Source organism: Ascidiella aspersa, chromosome 3 (genome assembly GCF_963924565.1).
Source record: "Ascidiella aspersa chromosome 3, kaAscAspe10.2, whole genome shotgun sequence".
NCBI classification, from domain to species: Eukaryota; Metazoa; Chordata; class Ascidiacea; order Phlebobranchia; family Ascidiidae; genus Ascidiella; species Ascidiella aspersa.
This window is the reverse complement of record NC_139449.1, coordinates 5,953,783-5,966,282: the sequence shown is the minus strand read 5'-3', so window position 1 is coordinate 5,966,282 and position 12,500 is coordinate 5,953,783. Positions and strand designations below refer to the sequence as shown.

General features: G+C 35.7%; 22 non-coding genes across 22 annotated transcripts; all 22 read right to left on the bottom strand.

Annotated features, from left to right (window-relative positions):
• Window positions 1-83: 83 nt before the first annotated feature.
• Window positions 84-155, bottom strand: Trnaq-cug (transfer RNA glutamine (anticodon CUG)). Its single transcript has one exon. It is a non-coding gene; the product is annotated as a tRNA-Gln (tRNA).
• Window positions 156-294: 139 nt separating this feature from the next.
• On the bottom strand, window positions 295-366 carry Trnaq-uug (transfer RNA glutamine (anticodon UUG)). Its single transcript has one exon. It is a non-coding gene; the product is annotated as a tRNA-Gln (tRNA).
• A 718-nt stretch (window positions 367-1,084) lies between these two features.
• Trnaq-uug (transfer RNA glutamine (anticodon UUG)) lies at window positions 1,085-1,156 on the bottom strand. The gene has a single exon. It is a non-coding gene; the product is annotated as a tRNA-Gln (tRNA).
• Window positions 1,157-1,282: 126 nt separating this feature from the next.
• Window positions 1,283-1,354, bottom strand: Trnah-gug (transfer RNA histidin (anticodon GUG)). Its single transcript has one exon. It is a non-coding gene; the product is annotated as a tRNA-His (tRNA).
• Window positions 1,355-1,877: 523 nt separating this feature from the next.
• Window positions 1,878-1,949, bottom strand: Trnaq-uug (transfer RNA glutamine (anticodon UUG)). Its single transcript has one exon. It is a non-coding gene; the product is annotated as a tRNA-Gln (tRNA).
• A 722-nt stretch (window positions 1,950-2,671) lies between these two features.
• Trnaq-uug (transfer RNA glutamine (anticodon UUG)) lies at window positions 2,672-2,743 on the bottom strand. The gene has a single exon. It is a non-coding gene; the product is annotated as a tRNA-Gln (tRNA).
• A 125-nt stretch (window positions 2,744-2,868) lies between these two features.
• On the bottom strand, window positions 2,869-2,940 carry Trnah-gug (transfer RNA histidin (anticodon GUG)). The gene has a single exon. It is a non-coding gene; the product is annotated as a tRNA-His (tRNA).
• Window positions 2,941-3,463: 523 nt separating this feature from the next.
• On the bottom strand, window positions 3,464-3,535 carry Trnaq-uug (transfer RNA glutamine (anticodon UUG)). The gene has a single exon. It is a non-coding gene; the product is annotated as a tRNA-Gln (tRNA).
• Window positions 3,536-4,469: 934 nt separating this feature from the next.
• Trnaq-uug (transfer RNA glutamine (anticodon UUG)) lies at window positions 4,470-4,541 on the bottom strand. Its single transcript has one exon. It is a non-coding gene; the product is annotated as a tRNA-Gln (tRNA).
• Window positions 4,542-5,260: 719 nt separating this feature from the next.
• Trnaq-uug (transfer RNA glutamine (anticodon UUG)) lies at window positions 5,261-5,332 on the bottom strand. The gene has a single exon. It is a non-coding gene; the product is annotated as a tRNA-Gln (tRNA).
• A 510-nt stretch (window positions 5,333-5,842) lies between these two features.
• Trnaq-cug (transfer RNA glutamine (anticodon CUG)) lies at window positions 5,843-5,914 on the bottom strand. The gene has a single exon. It is a non-coding gene; the product is annotated as a tRNA-Gln (tRNA).
• A 140-nt stretch (window positions 5,915-6,054) lies between these two features.
• Trnah-aug (transfer RNA histidin (anticodon AUG)) lies at window positions 6,055-6,126 on the bottom strand. The gene has a single exon. It is a non-coding gene; the product is annotated as a tRNA-His (tRNA).
• Window positions 6,127-6,265: 139 nt separating this feature from the next.
• Trnaq-uug (transfer RNA glutamine (anticodon UUG)) lies at window positions 6,266-6,337 on the bottom strand. Its single transcript has one exon. It is a non-coding gene; the product is annotated as a tRNA-Gln (tRNA).
• Window positions 6,338-6,844: 507 nt separating this feature from the next.
• On the bottom strand, window positions 6,845-6,916 carry Trnaq-cug (transfer RNA glutamine (anticodon CUG)). The gene has a single exon. It is a non-coding gene; the product is annotated as a tRNA-Gln (tRNA).
• A 1,723-nt stretch (window positions 6,917-8,639) lies between these two features.
• On the bottom strand, window positions 8,640-8,711 carry Trnaq-uug (transfer RNA glutamine (anticodon UUG)). The gene has a single exon. It is a non-coding gene; the product is annotated as a tRNA-Gln (tRNA).
• A 510-nt stretch (window positions 8,712-9,221) lies between these two features.
• Trnaq-cug (transfer RNA glutamine (anticodon CUG)) lies at window positions 9,222-9,293 on the bottom strand. Its single transcript has one exon. It is a non-coding gene; the product is annotated as a tRNA-Gln (tRNA).
• A 139-nt stretch (window positions 9,294-9,432) lies between these two features.
• On the bottom strand, window positions 9,433-9,504 carry Trnaq-uug (transfer RNA glutamine (anticodon UUG)). Its single transcript has one exon. It is a non-coding gene; the product is annotated as a tRNA-Gln (tRNA).
• A 126-nt stretch (window positions 9,505-9,630) lies between these two features.
• On the bottom strand, window positions 9,631-9,702 carry Trnah-gug (transfer RNA histidin (anticodon GUG)). Its single transcript has one exon. It is a non-coding gene; the product is annotated as a tRNA-His (tRNA).
• A 735-nt stretch (window positions 9,703-10,437) lies between these two features.
• Window positions 10,438-10,509, bottom strand: Trnaq-uug (transfer RNA glutamine (anticodon UUG)). The gene has a single exon. It is a non-coding gene; the product is annotated as a tRNA-Gln (tRNA).
• Window positions 10,510-11,230: 721 nt separating this feature from the next.
• Window positions 11,231-11,302, bottom strand: Trnaq-uug (transfer RNA glutamine (anticodon UUG)). The gene has a single exon. It is a non-coding gene; the product is annotated as a tRNA-Gln (tRNA).
• A 508-nt stretch (window positions 11,303-11,810) lies between these two features.
• Window positions 11,811-11,882, bottom strand: Trnaq-cug (transfer RNA glutamine (anticodon CUG)). Its single transcript has one exon. It is a non-coding gene; the product is annotated as a tRNA-Gln (tRNA).
• Window positions 11,883-12,026: 144 nt separating this feature from the next.
• On the bottom strand, window positions 12,027-12,098 carry Trnaq-uug (transfer RNA glutamine (anticodon UUG)). Its single transcript has one exon. It is a non-coding gene; the product is annotated as a tRNA-Gln (tRNA).
• Between the last annotated feature and the right edge of the window lie 402 nt (window positions 12,099-12,500).

Sequence of the window (12,500 nt, the reverse complement as noted above, 5' to 3'; positions counted from 1 at the left end):
TATCAATTGTAAATTATCACTGAATAAATTTCTGAAGTTAATTTCTTGTTCACAACAGAATTGTTTTAAAAGTAAAGGATTTAAGGTTCCACCGAGATTTGAACTCGGATCGCTGGATTCAGAGTCCAAAGTGCTAACCGTTACACCATGGAACCTCCTGCCAAGACCTTATCTAAAATCGAACAACTTCTTTCAGCACATCATCTATTTTTAGATTGCAAACATGATTTTTTTAAAAGATTAATTTCCAAGTATCAATCTGTCATACAACGCTTATTGAAATAAAATATTTTCAGGTTCCACCGAGATTTGAACTCGGATCGCTGGATTCAAAGTCCAAAGTGCTAACCATTACACCATTGAACCGCGTGGTTACTAACTGAATATCTTCTTTCAATAATTACCATTAGGCATTTCAAGATGAATCGAACATTTGATTGACAAATAACATAAAAACACATGAATGGTTAAAGCAAAATGATAAATTATGGCTGTGACTAGGATTCGAACCTGGGTTGTCACGGCCACAACGTGAAGTACTAACCACTATACGATCACAGCCTTAGTAGCAGAGGATGGTTTCGATCCATTGACCTCTGCGTTATGGGGCCAGCACGCTTCCGCTGCGCCACTCTGCTGCGATTAAAACATTTTATTCTTACAATTTTGTTCAGAGTTTTGGCATTACCGTTTACCATTGCTAATTATCGAAAGAATTTTAATAGATATTTAACGTAAATTAACCAAAAACCAACCAATGGGATTTCAAACTAAAAATTTGAGATTGCTTATCATTTGTACATTCTCACTAAATAAATTTCTGAAGTTAATTTCTTGTTCACAACAGAAATGTTTTAAAAGTAAAGGATTTAAAGTTCCACCGAGAGTTGAACTCGGATCGCTGGATTCAGAGTCCAAAGTACTAACCGTTACACCATGGAACCTCCTGCCAACACGTTATCCCAAATCTAACAATTTCTTTCAGCACACCATCGATTTTTAGATTGCAAACATGATTTTTTTCAAATGATTAATTTCCAAGTATCAATCTGTCATACAACGCTTATTGAAATGAAATATTTTCAGGTTCCACCGAGATTTGAACTCGGATCGCTGGATTCAAAGTCCAAAGTGCTAACCATTACACCATGGAACCGCGTGATTACTCGTTGAATAATATCTTTTTTCAATAATTACCATTAGGTATTTCAAGTTGAATCGAACATTTGTTTGACAAATAGCATAAAAACACGTGACTGGTTAAAGCAAAATGATAAATTATTGCTGTGACCAGGATTCGAACCTGGGTTGTCACGGCCACAACGTGAAGTACTAACCACTATACGATCACAGCCTAAGTAGCAGAAGATGATTTCAATCCATCGACCTCTGGGTTATGGGCCCAGCACGCTTCCGCTGCGCCACTCTGCTGTGATTAAAACATTTTATTCTTACAAATTTGTTCAGAGTTTTGGCATTACAGTTTACCATAGCTAATTATCGAAAGAATTTTAATAGATATTTAACGTAAATTAACCAAAAACCAACCAATGGGATTTCAAATTAAAAATTTGAGATTGCTTATCATTTGTACATTCTCACTAAATAAATTTCTGAAGTTAATTTCTTGTTCACAACAGAAATGTTTTAAAAGTAATGGATTTAAGGTTCCTCCGAGATTTGAACTCGGATCGCTGGTTTCAGAGTCCAAAGAGCCAACCATTACACTATGGAAGCTCCTGCCATGACGTTATCCCAAATCTAACAATTTCTTTCAGCACACCATCGATTTTTAAATTGCAAACATGATTTTTTTCAAATGATTAATTTCCAAGTATCAATCTGTCATACAACGCTTATTGAAATAAAATATTTTCAGGTTCCACCGAGATTTGAACTCGGATCGCTGGATTCAAAGTCCAAAGTGCTAACCATTACACCATGGAACCGCGTGATTACTCGTTGAATAATATCTTTTTTCAATAATTACCATTAGGTATTTAAAGTTGAATCGAACATTTGTTTGACAAATAACATAAAAACACGTGACTGGTTAAAGCAAAATGATAAATTATTGCTGTGACTAGGATTCGAACCTGGGTTGTCGCGGCCACAACGTGAAGTACTAACCACTATACGATCACAGCCTAAGTAGCAGAAGATGATTTCGATCCATCGACCTCTGGGTGATGGGCCCAGCACGCGTCCGCTGCGCCACTCTGCTGCGATTAAAACATTTTATTCTTACAATTTTCTTCAAAGTTTTGGCATTACCGTTTACCACTGTTAAATATCGAAATAATTTTAATAGATATTTAACGTAAATTAACCAAAGACCAACCAATGGGATTTCAAACTAACAATTTTGAGATTGCTTATCATTTGTTCATTCTCACTAAATAAATTTCTGAATTTAATTTCTTGTTCACAACAGAAATGTTTTAAAAGTAAAGGATTTAAAGTTCCACCGAGAGTTGAACTCGGATCGCTGGATTCAGAGTCCAAAGTACTAACCGTTACACCATGGAACCTCCTGCCAACACGTTATCCCAAATCTAACAATTTCTTTCAGCACACCATCGATTTTTAGATTGCAAACATGATTTTTTTCAAATGATTAATTTCCAAGTATCAATCTGTCATACAACGCTTATTGAAATAAAATATTTTCAGGTTCCACCGAGATTTGAACTCGGATCGCTGGATTCAAAGTCCAAAGTGCTAACCATTACACCATGGAACCGCGAGATTACTCGTTGAATAATATTTTTTTCAATAATTACCATTAGGTATTTAAAGATGAATCGAACATTTGTTTGACAAATAACATAAAAACACGTGACTGGTTAAAGCAAAATGATAAATTATTGCTGTGACCAGGATTCGAACCTGGGTTGTCACGGCCACAACGTGAAGTACTAACCACTATACGATCACAGCCTAAGTAGCAGAGGATGATTTCAATCCATCGACCTCTGGGTTATGGGCCCAGCACGCTTCCGCTGCGCCACTCTGCTGTGATTAAAACATTTTATTCTTACAATTTTGTTCAGAGTTTTGGCATTACAGTTTACCATTGCTAATTATCGAAAGAATTTTAATAGATATTTAACGTAAATTAACCAAAAACCAACCAATGGGATTTCAAACTAAAAATTTGAGATTGCTTATCATTTGTACATTCTCACTAAATAAATTTCTGAAGTTAATTTCTTGTTCACAACAGAAATGTTTTAAAAGTAATGGCTTTAAGGTTCCACCGAGATTTGAACTCGGATCGCTGGTTTCAGGGTCCAAAGAGCCAACCATTACACTATGGAAGCTCCTGCCATGACATTATCCCAAATCTAACAATTTCTTTCAGCACATCATCGATTTTTAAATTGCAAACATGATTTTTTTCAAATGATTAATTTCCAAGTATCAATCTGTCATACAACGCTTATTGAAATAAAATATTTTCAGGTTCCACCGACATTTGAACTCGGATCGCTGGATTCAAAGTCCAAAGTGCTAACCATTACACCATGGAACCGCGTGATTACTCGTTGAATAATATCTTTTTTCAATAATTACCATTAGGTATTTAAAGTTGAATCGAACATTTGTTTGACAAATAACATAAAAACACGTGACTGGTTAAAGCAAAATGATAAATTTTCGCTGTGACTAGGATTCGAACCTGGGTTGTCACGGCCACAACGTGAAGTACTAACCACTATACGATCACAGCCTAAGTAGCAGAAGATGATTTCGATCCATCGACCTCTGGGTGATGGGCCCAGCACGCGTCCGCTGCGCCACTCTGCTGCGATTAAAACATTTTATTCTTACAATTTTCTTCAAAGTTTTGGCATTGCCGTTTACCACTGTTAAATATCGAAATAATTTTAATAGATATTTAACGTAAATTAACCAAAGACCAACCAATGGGATTTCAAACTAACAATTTTGAGATTGCTTATCATGTGTAAATTTTCACTAAATAAATTTCTGCATTTAATTTCTTGTTCACAACAGAAATGTTTTAAAAGTAAAGGATTTAAAGTTCCACCGAGAGTTGAACTCGGATCGCTGGATTCAGAGTCCAAAGTACTAACCGTTACACCATGGAACCTCCTGCCAACACGTTATCCCAAATGTAACAATTTCTTTCAGCACACCATCTATTTTTAGATTGCAAACATGATTTTTTTCAAAAGATTATTTTCCAAGTATTAATCTGTCATACAACGCTTGTTGAAATAAAATATTTTCAGGTTCCACCGAGATTTGAACTCGGATCGCTGGATTCAGAGTCCAAAGTGCCAACCGTTATACTATGGAACCTCCTGCCATGACGTTATCCCAAATCTAACAATTTCTTTCAGCACACCATCGATTTTTAGATCGCAAACATGATTTTTTTCAAAAGATTAATTTCCAAGTATCAATCTGTCATACAACGCTTATTGAAATAAAACATTTTCAGGTTCCACCGAGAATGGAACTCGGATCGCTGGATTCAAAGTCCAAAGTGCTAACCATTACACCATGGAACCGCGTGGTTACTAACTGAATATCTTCTTTCAATAATTACCATTAGGTATTTAAAGATGAATCGAACATTTGTTTGACAAATAACATAAAAACACATGACTTGTTAAAGCAAAATGAAAACATATTGCTGTGACCAAGATTCGAACCTGGGTTGTCACGGCCATAACGTGAAGTACTAACCACTATACGATCACAGCATAAGTAGCAGAGGATGGTTTCGATCCATCGACCTCTGGGTTATGGGCCCAGCACGCTTCCGCTGCGCCACTCTGCTGCGATTAAAACAATTTATTCTTACAATTTTGTTCAGAGTTTTGGCATTACGGTTTAAAATTGTTAAATATCGAAAGAATTTTAATAGATATTTAACGTAAATTAACCAAAGACCAACCAATGGGATTTCAAACTAAAACTTTTAAGATTGCTTATCAATTGTAAATTCTAACTAAATAAATTTCTGAAGTTAATTTCTTGTTCACAACAGAAAGGTTTTAAAAGTAAAGGATTTAAGGTTCCACCGAGATTTGAACTCGGATCGCTGGATTCAGAGTCCAAAGAGCCAACCATTACACTATGGAAGCTCCTGCCATGACGTTATCCCAAATCTAACAATTTCTTTCAGCACACCATCGATTTTTAAATTGCAAACATGATTTTTTTCAAATGATTAATTTCCAAGTATCAATCTGTCATACAACGCTTATTGAAATAAAATATTTTCAGGTTCCACCGACATTTGAACTCGGATCGCTGGATTCAAAGTCCAAAGTGCTAACCATTACACCATGGAACCGCGTGATTACTCGTTGAATAATATCTTTTTTCAATAATTACCATTAGGTATTTAAAGTTGAATCGAACATTTGTTTGACAAATAACATAAAAACACGTGACTGGTTAAAGCAAAATGATAAATTATTGCTGTGACTAGGATTCGAACCTGGGTTGTCACGGCCACAACGTGAAGTACTAACCACTATACGATCACAGCCTAAGTAGCAGAAGATGATTTCGATCCATCGACCTCTGGGTGATGGGCCCAGCACGCATCCGCTGCGCCACTCTGCTGCGATTAAAACATTTTATTCTTACAATTTTCTTCAAAGTTTTGGCATTACCGTTTACCACTGTTAAATATCGAAATAATTTTAATAGATATTTAACGTAAACTAACCAAAGACCAACCAATGGGATTTCAAACTAACAATTTTGAGATTGCTTATCATGTGTAAATTTTCACTAAATAAATTTCTGCATTTAATTTCTTGTTCACAACAGAAATATTTTAAAAGTAAAGGATTTAAAGTTCCACCGAGAATTGAACTCGGATCGCTGGATTCAGAGTCCAAAGTACTAACCGTTACACCATGGAACCTCCTGCCAACACGTTATCCCAAATCTAACAATTTCTTTCAGCACACCATCTATTTTTAGATTGCAAACATGATTTTTTTCAAAAGATTATTTTCCAAGTATTAATCTGTCATACAACGCTTGTTGAAATAAAATATTTTCAGGTTCCACCGAGATTTGAACTCGGATCGCTGGATTCATAGTCCAAAGTACTAACCGTTACACCATGGAACCTCCTGCCAACACGTTATCCCAAATCTAACAACTTCTTTCAGCACATCATCTATTTTTAGATTGCAAACATGATTTTTTTAAAAGATTGATTTCCAAGTATCAATCTGTCATACAACGCTTGTTGAAATAAAAAATTTTCAGGTTCCACCGAGATTTGAACTCGGATCGCTGGATTCAAAGTCCAAAGTGCTAACCATTACACCATGGAACCGCGTGGTTACTCGCTGAATAATATCTTTCAATAATTACCATTAGGCATTTCAAGATGAATCGAACATTTGTTTGACAAATAACATAAAAACACGTGACTGGTTAAAGCAAAATGATAAATTATTGCTGTGACTAGGATTCGAACCTGGGTTGTCACGGCCACAACGTAAAGTACTAACCACTATACGATCACAGCCTAAGTAGCAGAAGATGATTTCGATCCATCGACCTCTGGGTGATGGGCCCAGCACGCGTCCGCTGCGCCACTCTGCTGCGATTAAAACATTTTATTCTTACAATTTTCTTCAAAGTTTTGGCATTACCGTTTACCACTGTTAAATATCGAAATAATTTTAATAGATATTTAACGTAAATTAACCAAAGACCAACCAATGGGATTTCAAACTAACAATTTTGAGATTGCTTATCATATGTAAATTTTCACTAAATAAATTTCTGCATTTAATTTCTTGTTCACAACAGAAATGTTTTAAAAGTAAAGGATTTAAAGTTCCACCGAGAATTGAACTCGGATCGCTGGATTCAGAGTCCAAAGTACTAACCGTTATACTATGGAACCTCCTCCATGACGTTATCCCAATTCTAACAATTTCTGTCAGCACACCATCGATTTTTAGATTGCAAACATGATTTTTTTCAAATGATTAATTTCCAAGTATCAATCTGTCATACAACGCTTATTGAAATAAAATATTTTCAGGTTCCACCGAGATTGGAATTCGGATCGCTGGATTCAAAGTCCAAAGTGCTAACCATTACACCATGGAACCGCGTGATTACTCGTTGAATAATATCTTTTTTCAATAATTACCATTAGGTATTAAAAGTTGAATCGAACATTTGTTTGACAAATAACATTAAAACACGTGACTGGTTAAAGCAAAATGATAAATTATTGCTGTGACTAGGATTCGAACCTGGGTTGTCACGGCCACAACGTAAAGTACTAACCACTATACGATCACAGCCTAAGTAGCAGAAGATGATTTCGAACCATCGACCTCTGGGTGATGGGCCCAGCACGCGTCCGCTGCGCCACTCTGCTACGATTAAAACATTTTATTCTTACAATTTTCTTCAAAGTTTTGGCATTACCGTTTACCACTGTTAAATATCGAAATAATTTTAATAGATATTTAACGTAAATTAACCAAAGACCAACCAATGGGATTTCAAACTAAAAATTTGAGATTGCTTATCATTTGTTCATTCTCACTAAATAAATTTCTGAAGTTAATTTCTTGTTCACAACAGAAATGTTTTAAAAGTAATGGATTTAAGGTTCCACCGAGATTTGAACTCGGATCGCTGGATTCAGAGTCCAAAGAGCCAACCGTTACACCATGGAACCTACTGCCAACACGTTATCCCAAATCTAACAATTTCTTTCAGCACACCATCGATTTTTAAATTGCAAACATGATTTTTTTCAAATGATTGATTTCCAAGTATCAATCTGTCATACAACGCTTGTTGAAATAAAATATTTTCAGGTTCCACCGAGATTTGAACTCGGATCGCTGGATTCAAAGTCCAAAGTGCTAACCATTAGACCATGGAACCGCGTGGTTACTCGCTGAATAAAATCTTTCAATAATTACCATTAGGCATTTCAAGATGAATCGAACATTTGTTTGACAAATAACATAAAAACACGTGACTGGTTAAAGCAAAATGATAAATTATTGCTGTGACTAGGATTCGAACCTGGGTTGTCACGGCCACAACGTGGAGTACTAACCACTATACGATCACAGCCTAAGTAGCAGAAGATGATTTCGATCCATCGACCTCTGGGTGATGGGCCCAGCACGCGTCCGCTGCGCCACTCTGCTGCGATTAAAACATTTTATTCTTACAATTTTCTTCAAAGTTTTGGCATTACCGTTTACCACTGTTAAATATCGAAATAATTTTAATAGATATTTAACGTAAATTAACCAAAGACCAACCAATGGGATTTCAAACTAAAAATTTTAAGATTGCTTATCATATGTAAATTTTCACTAAATAAATTTCTGCATTTAATTTCTTGTTCACAACAGAAATGTTTTAAAAGTAAAGGATTTAAAGTTCCACCGAGAGTTGAACTCGGATCGCTGGATTCAGAGTCCAAAGTACTAACCGTTACACCATGGAACCTCGTGCCAACACGTTATCCCAAATCTAACAATTTCTTTCAGCACACCATCTATTTTTAGATTGCAAACATGATTTTTTTCAAAAGATTATTTTCCAAGTATTAATCTGTCATACAACGCTTGTTGAAATAAAATATTTTCAGGTTCCACCGAGATTTGAACTCGGATCGCTGGATTCAAAGTCCAAAGTGCTAACCATTACACCATGGAACCGCGTGGTTACTTCCTGAATAATATCTTTTTTCAATAATTACCATTAGGTATTTAAAGTTGAATCGAACATTTGTTTGACAAATAACTTAAAAACACGTGACTGGTTAAAGCAAAATGATAAATTATTGCTGTGACCAGGATTAGAACCTGGGTTGTCACGGCCACAACGTGAAGTACTAACCACTATACGATCACAGCCTAAGTAGCAGAGGATAGTTTCGATCCATCGACCTCTGGGTTATGGACCCAGCACGTTTCCGCTGCGCCACTCCGCTGTGATTAAAACATTTTATTCTTACAATTTTGTTCAGAGTTTTGGCATTACCGTTTACCATTGCTAAATATCGAAATAATTTTTATAAATATTGAACGTAAATTAACCAAAGACCAACCAATGGGATTTCAAACTAAAAATTTTGAGATTGCTTATCAATTGTAAATTATCACTGAATAAATTTCTGAAGTTAATTTCTTGTTCACAACAGAATTGTTTTAAAAGTAAAGGATTTAAGGTTCCACAGAGATTTGAACTCGGATCGCTGGATTCAGAGTCCAAAGTGCTAACCGTTACACCATGGAACCTCCTGCCAAGACCTTATCTAAAATCGACCAACTTCTTTCAGCACATCATCTATTTTTAGATTGCAAACATGATTTTTTTAAAAGATTAATTTCCAAGTATCAATCTGTCATACAACGCTTATTGAAATAAAATATTTTCAGGTTCCACCGAGATTTGGACTCGGATCGCTGGATTCAAAGTCCAAAGTGCTAACCATTACACCATGGAACCGCGAGATTACTCGTTGAATAATATCTTTTTTCAATAATTACCATTAGGTATTTAAAGATGAATCGAACATTTGTTTGACAAATAACATAAAAACACGTGACTGGTTAAAGCAAAATGATAAATTATTGCTGTGACCAGGATTCGAACCTGGGTTGTCACGGCCACAACGTGAAGTACTAACCACTATACGATCACAGCCTAAGTAGCAGAAGATGATTTCAATCCATCGACCTCTGGGTTATGGGCCCAGCACGCTTCCGCTGCACCACTCTGCTGTGATTAAAACATTTTATTCTTACAATTTTGTTCAGAGTTTTGGCATTACAGTTTACCATTGCTAATTATCGAAAGAATTTTAATAGATATTTAACGTAAATTAACCAAAAACCAACCAATGGGATTTCAAACTAAAAATTTGAGATTGCTTATCATTTGTACATTCTCACTAAATAAATTTCTGAAGTTAATTTCTTGTTCACAACAGAAATGTTTTAAAAGTAATGGATTTAAGGTTCCACCGAGATTTGAACTCGGATCGCTGGTTTCAGGGTCCAAAGAGCCAACCGTTACACCATGGAACCTCCTGCCAACACGTTATCCCAAATCTAACAATTTCTTTCAGCACACCATCGATTTTTAGATTGCAAACATGATTTTTTTCAAAAGATTATTTTCCAAGTATTAATCTGTCATACAACGCTTGTTGAAATAAAATATTTTCAGGTTCCACCGAGATTTGAACTCGGATCGCTGGATTCAGAGTCCAAAGTGCCAACCGTTATACTATGGAACCTCCTGCCATGACGTTATCCCAAATCTAATAATTTCTTTCAGCACACCATCGATTTTTAGATCGCAAACATGATTTTTTTCAAAAGATTAATTTCCAAGTATCAATCTGTCATACAACGCTTATTGAAATAAAACATTTTCAGGTTCCACCGAGATTGGAACTCGGATCGCTGGATTCAAAGTCCAAAGTGCTAACCATTACACCATGGAACCGCGTGATTACTCGTTGAATAATATCTTTTTTCAATAATTACCATTAGGTATTAAAAGTTGAATCGAACATTTGTTTGACAAATAACATTAAAACACGTGACTGGTTAAAGCAAAATGATAAATTATTGCTGTGACTAGGATTCGAACCTGGGTTGTCACGGCCACAACGTAAAGTACTAACCACTATACGATCACAGCCTAAGTAGCAGAAGATGATTTCGATCCATCGACCTCTGGGTGATGGGCCCAGCACGCGTCCGCTGCGCCACTCTGCTACGATTAAAACATTTTATTCTTACAATTTTCTTCAAAGTTTTGGCATTACCGTTTACCACTGTTAAATATCGAAATAATTTTAATAGATATTTAACGTAAATTAACCAAAGACCAACCAATGGGATTTCAAACTAAAAATTTGAGATTGCTTATCATTTGTTCATTCTCACTAAATAAATTTCTGAAGTTAATTTCTTGTTCACAACAGAAATGTTTTAAAAGTAATGGATTTAAGGTTCCACCGAGATTTGAACTCGGATCGCTGGATTCAGAGTCCAAAGTGCCAACCGTTATACTATGGAACCTCCTGCCATGACGTTATCCCAAATCTAACAATTTCTTTCAGCACACCATCGATTTTTAGATTGCAAACATGATTTTTTTCAAATGATTAATTTCCAAGTATCAATCTGTCATACAACGCTTATTGAAATAAAATATTTTCATGTTCCACCGAGATTTGAACTCGGATCGCTGGATTCAAAGTCCAAAGTGCTAACCATTACACCATGGAACCGCGTGATTACTCGTTGAATAATATTTTTTTCAATAATTACCATTTGGTATTAAAAGTTGAATCGAACATTTGTTTGACAAATAACACAAAAACACGTGACTGGTTAAAGCAAAATGATAAATTATGGCTGTGACTAGGATTCGAACCTGGGTTGTCACGGCCACAACGTGAAGTACTAACCACTATACGATCACAGCCTAAGTAGCAGAGGATGTTTTCGATCCATCGACCTCTGGGTTATGGGCCCAGCACGCTTCCGCTGCGCCACTCTGCTGCGATTAAAACATTTTATTCTTACAATTATGTTAAGAGTTTTGGCATTACCGTTTACCATTGTAAAATATCGAAAGAATTTTAATAGATATTTAACGTAAATTAACCAAAGACCAACCAATGGGATTTCAAACTAAAAATTTTGAGATTGCTTATCAATTGTGCATTCTCACTAATTAAATTTCTGAAGTTAATTTCTTGTTCACAACAGAAATGTTTTAAAAGTAAAGGATTTAAGATCCACCGAGATTTGAACTCGGATCGCTGGATTCAGAGTCCAAAGTGCTAACCGTTACACCATGGAACCTCCTGCCAAGACCTTATCTAAAATCGAACAACTTCTTTCAGCACATCACATCATCTATTTTTAGATTGCAAACATGATTTTTTTAAAAGATTAATTTCCAAGTATCAATCTGTCATACAACGCTTATTGAAATAAAATATTTTCAGGTTCCACCGAGATTTGAACTCGGATCGCTGGATTCAAAGTCCAAAGTGCTAACCATTACACCATGGAACCGCGTGGTTACTAACTGAATATCTTCTTTCAATAATTACCATTAGGTATTTAAAGATGAATCGAACATTTGTTTGACAAATAACATAAAAACACATGACTGGTTAAAGCAAAATGAAAACATATTGCTGTGACCAAGATTCGAACCTGGGTGGTCACGGCCATAACGTGAAGTACTAACCACTATACGATCACAGCATAAGTAGCAGAGGATGGTTTCGATCCATCGACCTCTGGGTTATGGGCCCAGCACGCTTCCGCTGCGTCACTCTGCTGCGATTAAAAGATTTTATTCTTACAATTTTGTTCAGAGTTTTGGCATTACGGTTTAAAATTGTTAAATATCGAAAGAATTTTAATAGATATTTAACGTAAATTAACCAAAGACCAACCAATGGGATTTCA